The 16,050-nt window shown below is 36.1% G+C and overlaps 1 long non-coding RNA gene across 16 annotated transcripts in view; it reads right to left on the bottom strand.

Annotated features, from left to right (window-relative positions):
- LOC144280927 (uncharacterized) overlaps positions 1-16,050 on the bottom strand; it is a 764,680-nt gene that overhangs the window by 502,154 nt on the left and 246,476 nt on the right. For 15 of the 16 annotated variants that reach the window (XR_013349373.1, XR_013349371.1, XR_013349372.1 and 12 more), the window contains one exon: positions 11,430-11,572. The exons of the other annotated variant lie outside the window; for it this stretch is intronic. This is a non-coding gene — a long non-coding RNA (uncharacterized LOC144280927). The remainder of the gene's footprint in view (positions 1-11,429; positions 11,573-16,050) is intronic. 16 annotated transcript variants of the gene reach the window in all.

The following is a 16,050-nucleotide window of genomic DNA, read 5'->3' as shown; positions in this document are numbered from 1 at the left end:
CATTTAATTTTAGGTGCTCCATTCAGACATGGCACAGATTTACTGAAAATTTTATGAAGTCCAAAATTGAAGTAACATAGTAGATGAGAAGGAAACGTGCTAGCTCTTCTAATAATTGGTAATTTGATTTACCTTCTGTTTTATTTGTTTGCTCATTGTTTTCCTACAGAAAGTGCTGGATGCTTGGGCAAAGTCCATAAGATGTGTTTAAAATTTGTGAGTGGAGGACAGCCCCAGTGGCTCAGCGGTTTAGCACCACCTTCAGCCCAGGGTGTGATCCTGGGGACCTGGGATCGAGTCCCATGTCAGGCTCCTGGCATGGAGCCTGCTTCTCCCTCTGCCTGTGTCTCTGCCTCTGTGTGTGTGTGTGTTTCTCATGAATAAATAAATAAAATCTTTAAAAAAAATTTGTGAGTGGAATTCATCAGTAACCCATAAAGCCTTTCCATGGGCCCTAAAATCCAAGGTAGCACAAACTGATCATTTGCTCTTACCGCCTTTAAAATCACTGGCAAAGGAATGAATTGTAAATTTCTTGAGGTTAGAGAATCTTTTTTATTATCATTTTTTTCTTTTGGTAAAAAAATATCCCATACCACAAAGAATTCAAGGATAGGAACTTGGGCTCGAAAAAGAGCATAGATTATGTCCATTATCACCAGCTTATAAAAATGGAATAACACTGAGAGCTAAGCCAATGATGCAAAGAATTCCCAACCACCCTTGATTTTTCTTTTTTCCAATAGAGTTTCTAATATTCTTACATTTCACTTTTGAGTCCTTATTTTACTCTTTGATCATTAAAAATATTGGGCTAAACCCCACTGGTAAACCATAGTCTAGGCTTTGTGCCACTCAAAGATTAAATAGAGAATATCTTACACATCATAGAAAAGAAAATGGTCTTTACCCTTATTTATTTCTATGGAAATATTGTTAGTGAGTTGTAAACATTTTATATTTGTTGTAAACATTTTCACCAGTTTATAACCAATAAAAAACAAGCAATTGCACTAGATGAAGTTGAGGACACAAATAGCAGAATATACAACTGCTATTTGTATAGCGGTTATCTATAGTTATCTCTGGATGGAAAGAATATGTATTTTGCCTCCTTTTTATTAGTAGCAATTTTAAATTTTTCAACAAAAGGCATTTATTGCTTTTGTAAAGAAGAATAAACGATAAAAGTCATGTTTATTTTTTCCATTTTCCCTTTTTTATTTAAATTCAACTAGCCAGCATATAAGTACATCATTAGTTTCGGATGTAGTGTTCAGTAATTCATCAGTTGCATGGAACACCCAGTGCTCATCACATCATGGGCCCTCCTTAATGCCCATCACCCAATTACCTCCCCTACCTCTCCTCCAGGAACCTTCAGTTTGTTTCCTAGGGTTAAGAGTCTTTCGTGGTTTATCTCTCTCTCTCTCTTATTTCTTCATGTTCTAGTTCCCTCCCTTCCCCTATAACCCTCTGTGCTGTTTCCTATATTCCACATATGAGTGAAACCATATGATAATTGTCATTCTCTGTTTAATTTTAAAAATGTACCGCCAGAACTTAGTCTACAAAAGAACTGCAGAGTCCATCTATTCATCTATTCAATCCAGTCTTGCAGGATGATAAGGATTTAGGAGAGACTTTTCACAAGTATACAAAGATCAACTGAAGTACATTACAGTGGTTATAAGCATAGGTTCTGAGATCAGACCGACTTATTTTTGGAACTGTAGCTCTGCCTCTTACCCTGTGTGTTTAGCCAAGTTTCCTAAGCTCCCTCAACTTTGGTTTCCTCTGTTATGAAATGGAACTAATGGTACCTACCACCAAAGTTCAAAGTCACTGTGAAGATTAAGAAATCACACAAGAATGTAGCAACAAAATACAGGCTAAGTAAATAATAATAATAGTAAAAATAATAATAACCACAACATTATCTAAAATTTATAGTCCATACTGGGGGTCAGGCTCTACTTTAAATGCATTCATGATTTACTCCTTGAATTGTAACAACTCTAGATGAAGTAGGTAGTTCTATTTTCATATTTTACACTTGAGGCAACTGAGATACAGAAAGCCCCCAAGTCCAAAGTCTTGACTTCCTCACCATCACAATGTCTCTTAAGACTATTATTTTTGGGGATCCCTGGGTGGCGCAGCGGTTTGGCACCTGCCTTTGGCCCAGGGCGCGATCCTGGAGCCCCGGGATCGAATCCCACATCAGGCTCCAGGTGCATGGAGCCTGCTTCTCCCTCTGCCTGTGTCTCTGCCTCTCTCTCTCTCTCTGTGACTATCATAAATAAATAAATAAATAAATAAACTTAAAAAAAAAAGACTATTATTTTTGCTAGTGAATAATAACATTAATTTGTATTTACTGATTTGTTCAAGAGAATTATTTTGGATAATGCGTATAGTATTTTTGAACCTCAGAAGTTTAGAAACCTAGCTTTAAATTTTATGTTAATTGAAACATACTTCAAAGACTATCAATGAGGGGTAATAAAAGGGAAGTTAATTGAAAAGTCTGAAGCTGTGATTGATCCCCTAGAGCGTTTGTTGGCTTTTCTTCCAAAAGCATTTAGGACTGGGGTTTGTCCTAATTAAGGAAACGAGCATCTTAGGAGCTATACCGTGGTCCCTCCATATGGCAGAGCAGGAGACCAGTATTATTTTAGCCTTGGTCCCCTAAATAATGTTTTCTTCTCTTTGGAGTCCCAGAATGCTTCCACAGCCTTAATGGTGGTTCCCCTTATATGAGACATAAGGAGAAAGATAGATAACAAGCCTTCCAGAAAAATGTTTTTCTTGAGGATAAATGACAATGTTCTGTTGTCTTTAGAATTTTCACTTTCCCTTTTCTAAGAATAAATAACCTCTCACATAATATTGTAAATCATGATCCCTGAGCTTTCTCACTCAAATTCTCGTGAAATATTAAGGAAAACAATCCTATCACATTAAGAAAAACCTAGTGAGATACTTTATACTTTGAAATGGAAAGCTAGTTTATTTTTCTTGAATTCTATGAGGACTATAGTCATCCTTCATATCAAGTGGGTGCATTTAGCTACTGCTTCTTCCTATGCAGGTCCTAATTTCAAGTTTTCTGGGAATATATATAATTCATTTACAAGAGCCTTAAGATTGTTCATATCCACATCAGAGAGCAGTATAATAACGATGACCACCTATGGCAAGACCTTCTTTTATAAATTGCAAAGTATTAATGCTTTAATTTACTCTCTCAGGATCTAGATGATGGTTGAATTCATAATCTTATTCTATCCTCTGGGCAAACTTCATGCTGATTTATAAAGTGTGGAACTTTTAGCCAGTTCTGTTCTTTAGGATGTTATTAATCAAAATCTAGAAGGAGAAGGCTTTTAGATGAGGCAAGAACTCCTGGATTCTAGCTGTAACTCTGCCACTTCCAAGGTCATTAGCCTTGGATAAGTTTATATTTCTGACCCTCAGTCTTCTCAACTGCAAAATAAAAGCTTAAACAGATGATTTTCCATAGGCCATTTCCAGTTCCAAATTCTAGGGTTTTTAAGAGACGTTTAGTTTTATGTACTGAGCTTCATAAAATGAGAAAATTGGAAAGATACCCTGACTCATCAAAGGCATGTAAACATTAAATTTTAACTGTCCAGAACACAATAGCCACACATTATCAGTAACGATTATTTATTTTTTCATGCATATTTCCCTATGAACATTGCCCAGAATATATTTCCTATGTATACAGAATATATTATCCAGAAGGACACACATCAAAAATTGTGTTTATGGTGCATAAATTATAAAAGGAAACTACTTCTTAGCCTTTGCTCTCACCAATCTTTCCTTTTTAATTAATCAGGTTCTCAATCATTCAGTAAACATTCAATAAGCATTTTGTGAGCATGTACGTGCCATGTGATATAAACAGACATTCCACTATTTATATTTAATTCTCCCAGAAATCCTGAGGGACAGAAAACTGAACATTAAAGAAGTTATATCTGGTTAAGCAACAGAGTTGATAGGTAATGGCACCAGAATTTGAACTCAAATTTGTTGGCTCTGTGCCAAATATTTTTGTTTGCCTTTCAGATCCATTTGTTTTCCATTCTTTTCCACCTTGCCCCCATCAAGAATGCTGATCTATATGATCACATCAATGTGCCAATAGGGATGCCCAGAAAGAGATTCTAGGGAAAATAGGGAGTGAGAATAGATGAGGCCAGATTATGTTCTTGCTTCCCTCTCTGCAGGTTCACCAAGAACTGGATGGGTCCTTTCACCAGGCTCAGGGTTCCACTGAAGTTGGCCTACCCTACGCAATTCCCCTTTTCAGGTTTTGGTCACATTCCTTATGCTAATGGGTCTACTCTTGATGACAGGTCTGGGGAACTGCACTTCACTTAGGATTTCCTACATTCTGCCTTTGCCTTGGGAAATAGTCCCTTTTTAAGCCCTTCTCAGATTATTCTAATTAGAATGTACTTTCTCTTTCTTGCTGGGACCCTGAATAATATAGTCACCAAAACTCTTTCTGCCAAGCCATGCCATTTCACAAGTTAGAATGTAACAACCAACTGATTTAATCAAGTGTTTGAGACCAGATATCCTCTAATAGCGTCAACAAATGCTGGTATTTAAAAGACATTGTCATTGCTCTGTTCCTGTATTTCTTTCACTTAAAACTTAAAATGAAATCAACAAAGATACAGGATTGTATCTGATCACATGATCAGAATGATCAAAATTCTGTTACTGCCTCTGTATGTTTTGCATCAGAATGATTCAAACAAACAAGTCTAACCCACAGTGATACAAAGTAACTGACCTATAATCAACTCTTCCATTAGATGGAAATACCCTTGACATGCTAGCTCACCCTTCAAGACAGGGCCTAGGATTAAGTTTGAAAGAGAATTATAACATAGGAGAGACCATGTGACATCACAAAAAAAAAAAAAAAAAAAGCACATCAACTCTTCATGTTGTTATTTATATTGCCTGGAAGTTGACATAACTTTAATTTTCTGTCTCTTCTATCTGAACAAAAAGTAGTGGGAGGAATTTCTGCTGATTCTACCAAATAGGCAGAATTCTAGGACTATTGGTGTTCTTACATCCTAGCTGAGGAAGATACCCACACACCAACCTCTTTGTTTGAGTCAATTAGATAATGAGTCACGAGCTATCAGAATTTCTCGGCATGAAGCAAGCAAGGACTGATTAATCTAAATGTTGCAGTAATGGAAAAGACATGCTTATACATTGAAAAGGAGGTCTGAAGACTGTGAATCACTAGCCTGGGGTCTATTAACCTGAGATTTTAAGTCTTGGTTTTTGGGAGTCTTTGAAACTACTGAAATATGTGAAAAAGCTTGTGTGCATGTGTTTTTGACTGGTGCAAGATTCCATGGCATTAGCCAGAGAGAGTCCATGGACTCTCAAAAAGACCTAAGAACCAAAGTTGATAGAGAAAAATGGGCACTGCGTCTGCTTCATTGACAAGACCATATTACACAGAGTAGTATACAAGATTACTTAGATAGTATTCTGATTCTATATACTCATCAGGCAATTTTCTGACTTTTGCTTTAATTTCCCATGTAGAGTTTTGGAAAGATACATATCTTAACTTTAATTATTGCTTTAGCCAAAAATCAGTTTCATGGATTTGAAATAGGTCTTTTATGTCTTTTTTCTCAAGCCTTGAATTTCCCTGAATAAGTTATTTACTGAATTTCCAGATGTATAGAGCTGGAGAACTGGACCCATGAACAAGGACAACCAAATATATCTCTGATGTCCTTGAGATCTTTCCTGACCACCAACATAACCCCACAACCACGTTAAACTCTCACTGCCACAGGTTTAACCTGGAGTTTTAATATGCCAATACTGAATATCAAAAAAGTTCATACGTTCTAGTACTTTCCTTCCTTTATATGTTTATTACTTTTTTCTCATCAGAGAACCAGCAGTGAGCAATTTAATGACTGTAAAATATTTTTTTCATTTGAAAAATAGATGTCCTGAGGATATAATAAAGAATAACATTTGCTTAGAAGGAACAAGGTAATAATTGTTCCTTTCTGTCCAGATCAGTGGACTTCACTTTTTGTGCTATGAGGTAAGAGGTAATAGAGTTATTGATGTGATTTTTAAGAAGTTATATTTTTTCTATTATTATGTTCTCATGAAGGAGTGCTCTCTTCAAAGGAAATATGCTAGAATGAAATCCATTATGATGCTGTAATGAGTGTCCTTCACCAAATGCAGGATAGAGAATTAAACCTCTAACTCCAATGTTCATGCTGGGAAAGATTTTGTATCTCCAGTTCCCATCATGGAATGCTCAGAGTTATTTTAACACCATTACATCCAAAAGGCACTGCTAGCTCCCTCAGTAGCTCCCAAGTTTCTTTCAAACCCTCTCAAAATCATCACCCCTGCCTTCCAAGGCATTAACCCTCTGCTGGTCTCTATCATTCTTGAACTGCCTTTACCATTTGACACTAATAACTCCCTTCTTCAAAAACTCTATCTTTCTGGTCACTGTTTAACTGCTGAGGATATTTTCTTTTTTTCTTGGTCTTCTCATACCTCTCCATTCATCCTCCCTCCTCTCCATTACTGACCATTCAGTGCCTCAGTCCTCCTCTTAAATGCTGCATTCTCTAAAGTTCCACTCTTGATAATTTTCTCATTGAGAAATCTTACCCACTACTTCTATAGTGGCAACACCCAGATCTGTGTCTTCATGCCAGGCCACTATTCTGAATATCTAGGTCCAGTGCATCTAAATATCAACCAGGCATCCCTATACAGGTACTTCAGACTTACCTGTCCAAAATGGAAACCATCATCCTCCTCACCCCTCCCAAACTAGTTATCCCCTCTATGAGCCTTCCTTAGCTTAGCTTTTGTCTCTATTCACCCAGGCATTCAAATCAGCAGTGACTAACTCTCTAAGACCTTTACACGAGTGATAACATTTGAGTTTCATCCTCATGAATTACAGAAATGTATCAATTTGAGTGCCTGGGTGACTCAGCTGGTTAAGTGTTCAACTCTTGACTTTGGCTCAGGTCATGATCTCAGGGTTGTGAGATCAAGCCCTACATTGGGCACCACACTGAGCATGGAGCCTTTATAAGATCTCTCTCTCTCCCTCTCCCTCCCCCCCTTTTACCCTGCTCACTTGTGCATTCTCTCTCTCTCTCTCTTTAAAAATAAAAATAAAAGTAAAAAAATTTTTTTGAAAATTTAAAAAAAGAAATGTACCAATTTGGAAAGAGCACAGCATTCCAAGAACGAGACAAGATTTTCAAAAAGTCATTGAGTTGAGCACTTTTCCTTATATGATCTTTCAAGTTCATAAAAAAAGGAAAGGACAAAGATAGGGGGGAAAGTCATTGAGTCATAAACAGCATGATGTGTTTAGAGAATGATAAGAAACTATATTGGGCTAGATTATAGAAAGCAAAGTAGAAATTGGCAGGAGATGAAATAGAAATAAACTGGGGTCAGATTGTAAAAGATCTTGTGTATCATGCTATGGCTTTGTACTTATTCTATAAGCAATAGGAGGTCTCCTACAATCCTCAGAGAATGGTCTTTTTTTAGCAATACCTTGTGGCCTTTACACTGACTCTAGTCTCTTCCAAATTCTCATCAGATCTGTCCTGAGCCATTTTTGAGAAACTCATAATTCCCAGAGAGGCATTCAATATTTGTTGCTCAAGATTCATAGAGGCTACAATATCATAGTACTACCCTTATAGTCTTCTTAATAAGGATATTATAGTGAGCATTTATTGTGTGTGTTAGCCATAATCTAGTCCCCCATCTTTTGGAAACAGAAAATCAATTTTCCTTTAAAGATCACCTCTCTTCTACGGAAGTCTGTGTGCTCTAATTGGCAGTGACTCTTTGTCCAGATTCTGCACCCTTTCCTCCCCCAACTGGGTCATTTCACCACTTTGACCAATGTAACACTCCAGGCTACCCATGGCTTAAAGCAAATGATAGGTCGAGATATTTTGTTTGTACTGTTAAAGATGCTATCTCTTTTATGGAATCATAATGGGAGAAGATGTTAGGAGTGTAACAACTGCAAACCAGCTTATCCCCACCAAGAGACTGAGGATAAAGACAATACAGAATAAAACATATGCAAGAGGTAGCCATAGCTGTGTTGTGAGTGCCATGGGGGATACAGTGCAGTAATTGCAAGGTCTCTGCCTTCATTAAGCTTAAAATATATCTGAGAAAACATAATAATGCTTACATTTATTTTAAATGTAATAATAAGAACAATACTTAAGAAAAAGAAGAAAATTGGGAAACTACCCTCTTCTAGTTACACTACAAGGAGTTGAGAAAATAAAACAGCAGTGTTCATCTCTTCTCTATTAAGAAAAGCAGGAAAGTCTGCCAGTCTGCCCAAACTTGAGGAAGACGAGTTTAAAGAAGTATTAAATTAGGAATTTAGGCTTTCCTTTATCTCTCAATAGCTCACATTCTTAAATATTAATGGGTAAAAATATTCTTACCCCTCACTCTGCCCCAGCTGTATTGTGAGCTATCTTATAATCATGTTTTTCTGTAGAAAGGAAGGGTATGGGCATACTAATTTTAAAACAGACTGACAGGCAACAGAAAGTTAGACTGAGAAATGCTCACATGATCTGAGTGCAATCCAGGGATGGTGATGGAAGAAAGATGCTTAAGAAAACTGCAGAATCAGGAGACAGGATAACTGAGTGAGACTAAAGAATGGAGAAAGAACTTAAGGGAATTTGGGCAGACCAGGGCAAAAAAACACCAGTAAGTAAAACTATCCAGGAATAGAGAAAGCACTTAGAGGAGACATATTATTAATATATTTTTTATCATGCTGAGAGGAATCAAAACAAGTGAAAGAAATGTAAAATGAAAGTTCCAAAGACAGTTGTTTTGAACTGAAACTAAGGAGTAGACCTGCGACCAAAGTACAGAGCTGAAGTTCAGAGGACTGTAACTACCTCATCCTGTAAAAGCCCAGCACTGTTTCTATCTGGCTCGTGCTGGATCTAGTAATGAGGCCATCTGCTTGTAATGCTTGCTCCATGTGTGGCTTTTGCCCAGAAATCTCCACGCCTTCCAGCAAAGTCATTTTTACACTGTACTTGACAGACAGAGCATGTGTTTGTGCTAAAAACACTGCAGGAGAGGGGTACTGGAAGGAATCAGAAAAGCCTTGACCTTGAAAGAAGACAGCCATGAGCTCTGAGGAAGTAGTATCAAAAAGCTAGAGGCAGTGGAATGCTGAGGAACCTACTAGAAGTAATTCCTAAGACTCCTATCATGCCATGGTAGGCAAGAACATCTGTTTGCACTTGCTTTGGGGGGAAGACAAAGCATGGTGGCCTTATTTATTTGATTTTAAATAGATTTATTTTCTTCAATATTAGCTAAAAGTAAAGCCAAAAAATGACTGAAAATCTTAGTGGGGACCCCACTGCCAATTGCATAAAGCCCAGATTACTCATCATGATCCTTTACAATATGACCCCAACTTACTTTGCAATCAACCCCATTTCAAGCCATTGACTACCCCGCCCACTCACATTTTTGACAATCCACAAATGTGGCATACCCTTCAATGACTCCACACCATTTAAAGTATAGTTTGCACTGTCTGAATTATCATTTTCACCCTTTTCCAAGTGGATTATAATCCTGATGAAAGAAAAATATTTCTATCCAGTTTGCTACTTCCAAATAATAGACATTGTATTTAAATAACATTCATTATATTCATTTTCTGCTCAGCATCTTTCAGCAACTATTTTCAATCACATCAAACCAGATGTATTTTCTAGTCCATTTAAGACCTAACTGTTCTCCCACTTTTACCTCACAACCCTGACTGATTTTAGTACTGCTTTTCTAAATTAAGCAAATTGTTTTTGTTATACACACACACACACTCACACTCACACACACATACATGTTTGTTCCCTGACTGTCTTGCACAGAGGATGCTGGGCAGCGAGAATAGGAAGAGATCTGGCAAGTCTGAGGCGTAAATGAGGTCTAAGAAGCAACTATCTAAATGTAGCTGACAGAGAAACTAGAACCAGATCTCCAAGCAGTAGCCAGCAACAGAGAATAGGAAGACCGGAACAAGGCTTGGAAGGGATAAAACCTTTTGAGGTATCTACTACAAGCTCATGTAAGAAAAGGAGCTATGGAGGTTATCTTGTTTTTAAACAGGGAATAATGCCTCTGCCTCTGCAGAACTAGATTCCTAGTTCTTTTTTATTATTATTATTATTATTATTATTATTCCATTTTACTTAAATTAGAGTGTTATATTTGTTTCAGATGTGCAATATAGTGATTCAATAATTCTATACATTACTCAGCACTCATCATGATAAATGCATCCTTAATCCACCTTCACCTATTTCCCCCATACCCTCACCCACTTCCCCTCTGGTAAACATCAGTTGTCCTCTATAGTTAAGAGTGTTTTTTTGATTTGTCTATTTGTTCTTTGTTCATTTGTTTTGTTTCTTAAATCCCACATGAGTGAAATTGTATGGTATTTGTCTTTCCCTGACTGACTTATTTTGCTTAGCATTATACTCTCTAGATCCATCCATGTGGTTGCAAATGGCAAGATTTCAGTATTTTTTTATAGCTGATATTCCATCATACATGTGGAATATATATCTCCTATTCCTTATCCATTCTTCTATGGATGGACATTTGGGAGGCTTCCATAATTTGGCTATTGTAAATAATGTTGCTATAAACACAGGGGTGCATGTATCTTTTTGAATTAGTGTTTTTGTTTTCTTTGGGGAAATATCCAGTAGTGAAATTCTTGCATCATATGGTAATTCTATTCTTAATTTTTTGAAGAATGTCCATACTGTTCTCCACAGTGGTTGCACCAGTTTGCATTCCCACCAACAGTACAAGAGGGTTCCTTTTCCTAGACTCCTAGTTCTCATTCTCCCTGCCATTGCATGTGATGCCCAGAACTCACAATCTCTAGAAAATCCCAATTCCACTCTGATATTCTGTTATATCCTTTGCTCTCGTATCTTTGTCAGCTACTTCAATGTGTACATGTTTGCCTCCACAATGAGACTGTAGGTGATCAGAGAGCAATGACACTATCCCACATAAGTTTCTGACATATACTCTAATATATGGGACAGTTTGTGCTGAAACAATGCCTATTGACTGTATGAATGAGAGGCATTTTAGCCCCTACCACTCATGTCATAATTGTTCTGTGTATGAATTGAATAGGCAATATGTTCTTTACCTCTTTTGCTGTTGAGATATGTAATTTATTTTTTTTACATCCTCATATCATCCATGTTTTGTAAAGTTAAATGAAGTTCCCCTTTGTTCTACAGTACCTTGCTGTGTTTCATGTGAAGAACATTTGTCATCCTTCCAGGTCAGGAGTATTACATATTTGGATTGCACAATTTTGTTTTTTGTGAGTAACTGCTTCTTGGCTATTTGTCCAGTTTCATCATGGTGATAATCTGAGGAAGCACTTTGAAAAAGAAAAATTGTTCCTTATTTTTACATATTTCACATGTCCTGATTTTACATGCTTTGTAATATATTAATAGCATATTCAGTTATAGCTTTCCAGGAATTTTTTCTTAATGAAATTTTAATTTTATTAATTCCAAATCCACATAATTGGGACAGAATGGGTTGAACTGTGATTTTATTCAGTAATATCATTCTTCATGGTCAGATTATGCCTTCAAAGTCCCTCAAATCTTCCACCCTACAAATGGATATGTAAAATGCTGCAGAGACACTCTCTGTCATTGTCAAAGACAGTCACTGCTCTGCCCTCTGAGAGAAAATACTGTATTCACTTAGGTTAAGATCCTCTATGCCAGGAATGTATCTTTCATAATATCCTACAGTGAAGAATTTCTTTATCAAGGCAGGTTCATATTTTTAACCTGTAAATCTTCCTAAAGTGAAGAACTTTTATTACAGTGAAATGTCATTTCAGTTTAAGTTTTTTGGGTTTTTTTTTTTTTTTTTTTTTACTTTAAGAGGTACGTTATTTCTAGTGGCTTTTTCAAAATCTAATTTTTTAAAACAAGAGTTGGAGTCTCTAATTCCTTTAGAAATCTCATAACTGTTTGGTCTTCAATGCATTGTTTATATAGAAATAGACTTCAGAATTTCTACCATCTTCACTTCATGTAACTAGAATCTTATTCTAAAAACCAAAATAATGTAATTATGATAAGGGTCATTTTGCTTTTGCTTTCTTTTTTCCATTTGAAATCCCACAATGAATGTGGTTTAATTTTTTTTTCCCTAATCTGGACAAGGTAAAAAAAAAAAAAAAAAACATAATTTTTCTTTTCATTGGTTTTATTATATGGTACTGCCATCTATGGGTCCTACTCAGAGAATAATTTTGGCTTGAAGGAAAGAAATTTATAATTTGGAACCTGAAAAACTATCTAGTCCTTACTTCATAGTTATAAATATGAAATTCAAGACTTTAAGTGGCTAAATAACTTCAGTATAGGTACATGGCTAGTCAGTAACAGAGACTGAATTATTTTATTATTATTATTATATAATTTTTGCAAAAATACATGTGAACGAAATTGCTCTTTGATTTCTTTTTTACTCAGCCTTGGGAAGTTCTAGAGGTCAAAGTTATACTAGCTTCTGAAAATGAATTGGGAAATTTTTATCTTTTTTTATACTACACGGCAGTTTTAATGGTATTGGAAGTATACTTAATGTTATTCCAAAACCTCATTTTAGGCCACCAGCAGCTTCACAGGTACTTCCGGAAATTGTTACTGTATCCTGAATATGTTTGGGTTCTATGCAAAATGTTTTTTGTTGTTTTGTTTTACAGGTTTATTGAGGTATAACTGATAAAAAGGGAGCTGCACATACTTATGTACACAGTTTGATAAGCTTGGGATATATGCGTACACCTATGACAGCATCATCTATCAAGATAATAAATATATTCATCACTTCCAAAGGTTTGCATGCCTTTGGAGCTTTTTCATTTTGTTGTTTCTTTTCATTTTTTATTTTTTTCTGTGGTAAGCATGCTTTGCATGAGATCTACTCTCAACATATTTTTAAGTGCACATTCACTTCTTTCCTGACATCAATACTATTACTATTTCCCAATTGTGTTTAGTGTGATGACTCAGATGTTAACATTTCCAAAAATCATGTCATTTAACCACTACTGAGTATCGAACACTAGACGTGAAAGTCTATATGCAAAAAACTGAAATTGCTAGTAGATTGACCCACACTCTCCCACCTACCTACTGATTCTCTCTGACCTATATTTGAATGATACTCTAAGTTCACTGTAAAACAAGGAAACTATGTGGTAGATAACTATTTATTCAGGTAGAAATAATAATTGGGGTAAATTGAGGAAGTTATAGTAAAAAGTACATTATTTCCATTTGTATTTATTTTTAAGGAGATTCACAGTTATTTTAATGATCTTTTACAAGATACAAAGAGAATTTACTTCAAGAAATTTCTTTGCTGTGTTGACACCTACCTTAACTTATCCAAAGAATAGAACTTATCAGTCTCTCCAAAAAGGCTTATAATGAATGTCCATTGTAAATAGGAAAATAAATCTTTTCTCAGTTCTCCCCGTATAGAACGTACTTATTCTTATTTACTAATCAGTTTATAAGCAAGGTAGGAAATAACGTGAAACTGTTTGTTTCAAATAAATGTAACCATATTTTGCCAGAACTTAACTGAAAATTTCATAACAAAAATCATTATAATTAGCACTTAGAAGTGTTTACTATGTGTGCCAGGGAGTTCAAGCTCTCAAAACAACATTATAAATTTACTTTATAGAAAGTTCTGGGTTAGATGCTACAGGAATTACAAGTTAGAGTAATATCTAGTCATGGTCCTTCAAAATATTGTAGTTTCATGAAGAAATAGTTTTACAAACCACTGGAATACAAAGAAAATCTATGCACAAGAAAGACGCAAACTTGGACAAAATTATTGGAAGTGCTCTTGGACAAAATTATTGGAAGAGATATCCTTTGAGAATGAAATTTAAAAGCACAAGTAGCGGGATGCCTGGGTGGCTCAGCAGGTGAGAGCCTGCCTTCAGCCCAGGGTGTGATCCTGGGGTCCTGGGATCGAGTTCCACATCAGGCTCCCCACATGGAGCCTGTTTCTCCCTCTGCCTGTGTCTCTGCCTCTCTCTGTGTGTCTCTCATGAATAAATAAATAAATAATCTTTTAAAAATATAAATAAATAAATAAATAAATGCACAGTTAGCATTTGAATAAAAGTTGAGGCCAGAAGTATATACCAGAAAGAAAAAAATAGCAGAGGAAAGATAAGTGGGAAACTTCAGATGTGTTCAAGTAAATTCAAGTTACCTATTTTGGCAAGAGCCTCAGTTAACATTAACTTTAAGAAGATAACTCCAAACAGTTGAATTAGAAACATACTGTGAAAAAACTCATAAATCAGTCAATTTGTGATGGACTTAGACACAGAAGGTAACTAGAAAGTTATATGAGCTCTGATCTGGAATGGTGACAAATAAGAAGCTAGAGGGATGAAGGAGACAATTTACAACTTTAAAAGTGGTTGGGATGGAATAAAGATATAAGCCAGAATGGTGGTTGTGAGAAAAAAACAAGTGGACAGTTATGGGAAACATTACAATGATGGAATACCCTGTGCCTTGGTATTCACTGACAAAATGTTAGAAGGAAAGCGAAGTCAAACACGTACCTCACAGGTTTGAGTCAGAATGACCTGGAAAAATGATGCTACCATTAAGAATAGGTAAGTCAGGAGGGGCACATCTAGATGGAAGACATGACAAGTTTCTAGTGACAATATTAGATTCCAAGTGGCAAAAAGTATTCAAATGGAATTCCCAGGAAGGCAGGTAGAAGTACAAATCTGGAAATCCAGGCTGGAGAAGGTCATTTGAATTATTTTCACATTGAAGAGATCACTAAAATCATAGAAGTAGCTGAAAATGGAATTGCTTAGCAATAAAAGGGCCAATGAAAGCATTTGAGAAATCCTTATTTCCAGGAAGATAGATATTTCAAGAAGGACATACAGAGGTCTTCAGATAGCCAAAAAGAGAACCAGAAAAAAATGCTATAGAACCAAAAAGAGGAACAAGTTTCAAGGAGGAAATTGTCAAATGCTTCAGGCCAGTGGAAGACCATACGGGCTTAGAATAAATTTCAGGTTATACTAGGAGATTATCAATGGTCTTTGACAGAAGATTTTTATTAGAGTGACCTTCCCCAAGATATAAATTTTCACCAACAGTGCCCTTTACCAACAGTGTTAGATTGCATTATTTGCTCTCCATTACTAATTTACTCCCCATTTTCACCATTCTTCTCAGTAGAAGGAATATGCTTCCAACCCAGTAACTTTGGGCTTGGCCTTATGAATTGTTTGAGCGAAAAGAATGTGAGCAGACTTATGCCATCTTTTACCAGAAGCGCAGACTGTGCTTGTGTGGTTAGGCTCTGATCCTGTTGTGTTCTGCCTTCCACCATGAGAATAGCACAACCTGGATAAGAGCTTCTCCTTCAGCCTGGGTCATGGAATGGGAAGATAGATGGAGCTCATCCCAGCTGACCCCAGCCAAGACAGCTCAGCCAACTTTCAGCCTTCTTGCAATATAGGTTAAAAAATAAATGCTTGTTCTTGCAAGCCACTGAGTTATTGTGATAATTTGTTACAACAACAAAAGGTAATATGCTACCTTTAGAAAACAGATAAGACTGTTTAAAATTTCTACAATCTTTGGAAATGTTGTTGTTCGAAGTTCCTTGAGGCATACAAATTAAAACTAATTTACACTAATCATTATCATAAACCTGCATCAATGTTTGAAAAACATTGCCTATTAGCCTTTGGTCATTAAGTAATTTGTAGACATATGTGAGCCTTTGTAAAGTCCTTCTAATAATGTGATATACAAGATATAA

The sequence above is a fragment of the Canis aureus genome, chromosome 12, assembly GCF_053574225.1.
Source record: "Canis aureus isolate CA01 chromosome 12, VMU_Caureus_v.1.0, whole genome shotgun sequence".
In the NCBI taxonomy this organism is placed as follows: Eukaryota; Metazoa; Chordata; class Mammalia; order Carnivora; family Canidae; genus Canis; species Canis aureus.
This window is presented reverse-complemented; position numbering and strand designations above follow the sequence as displayed.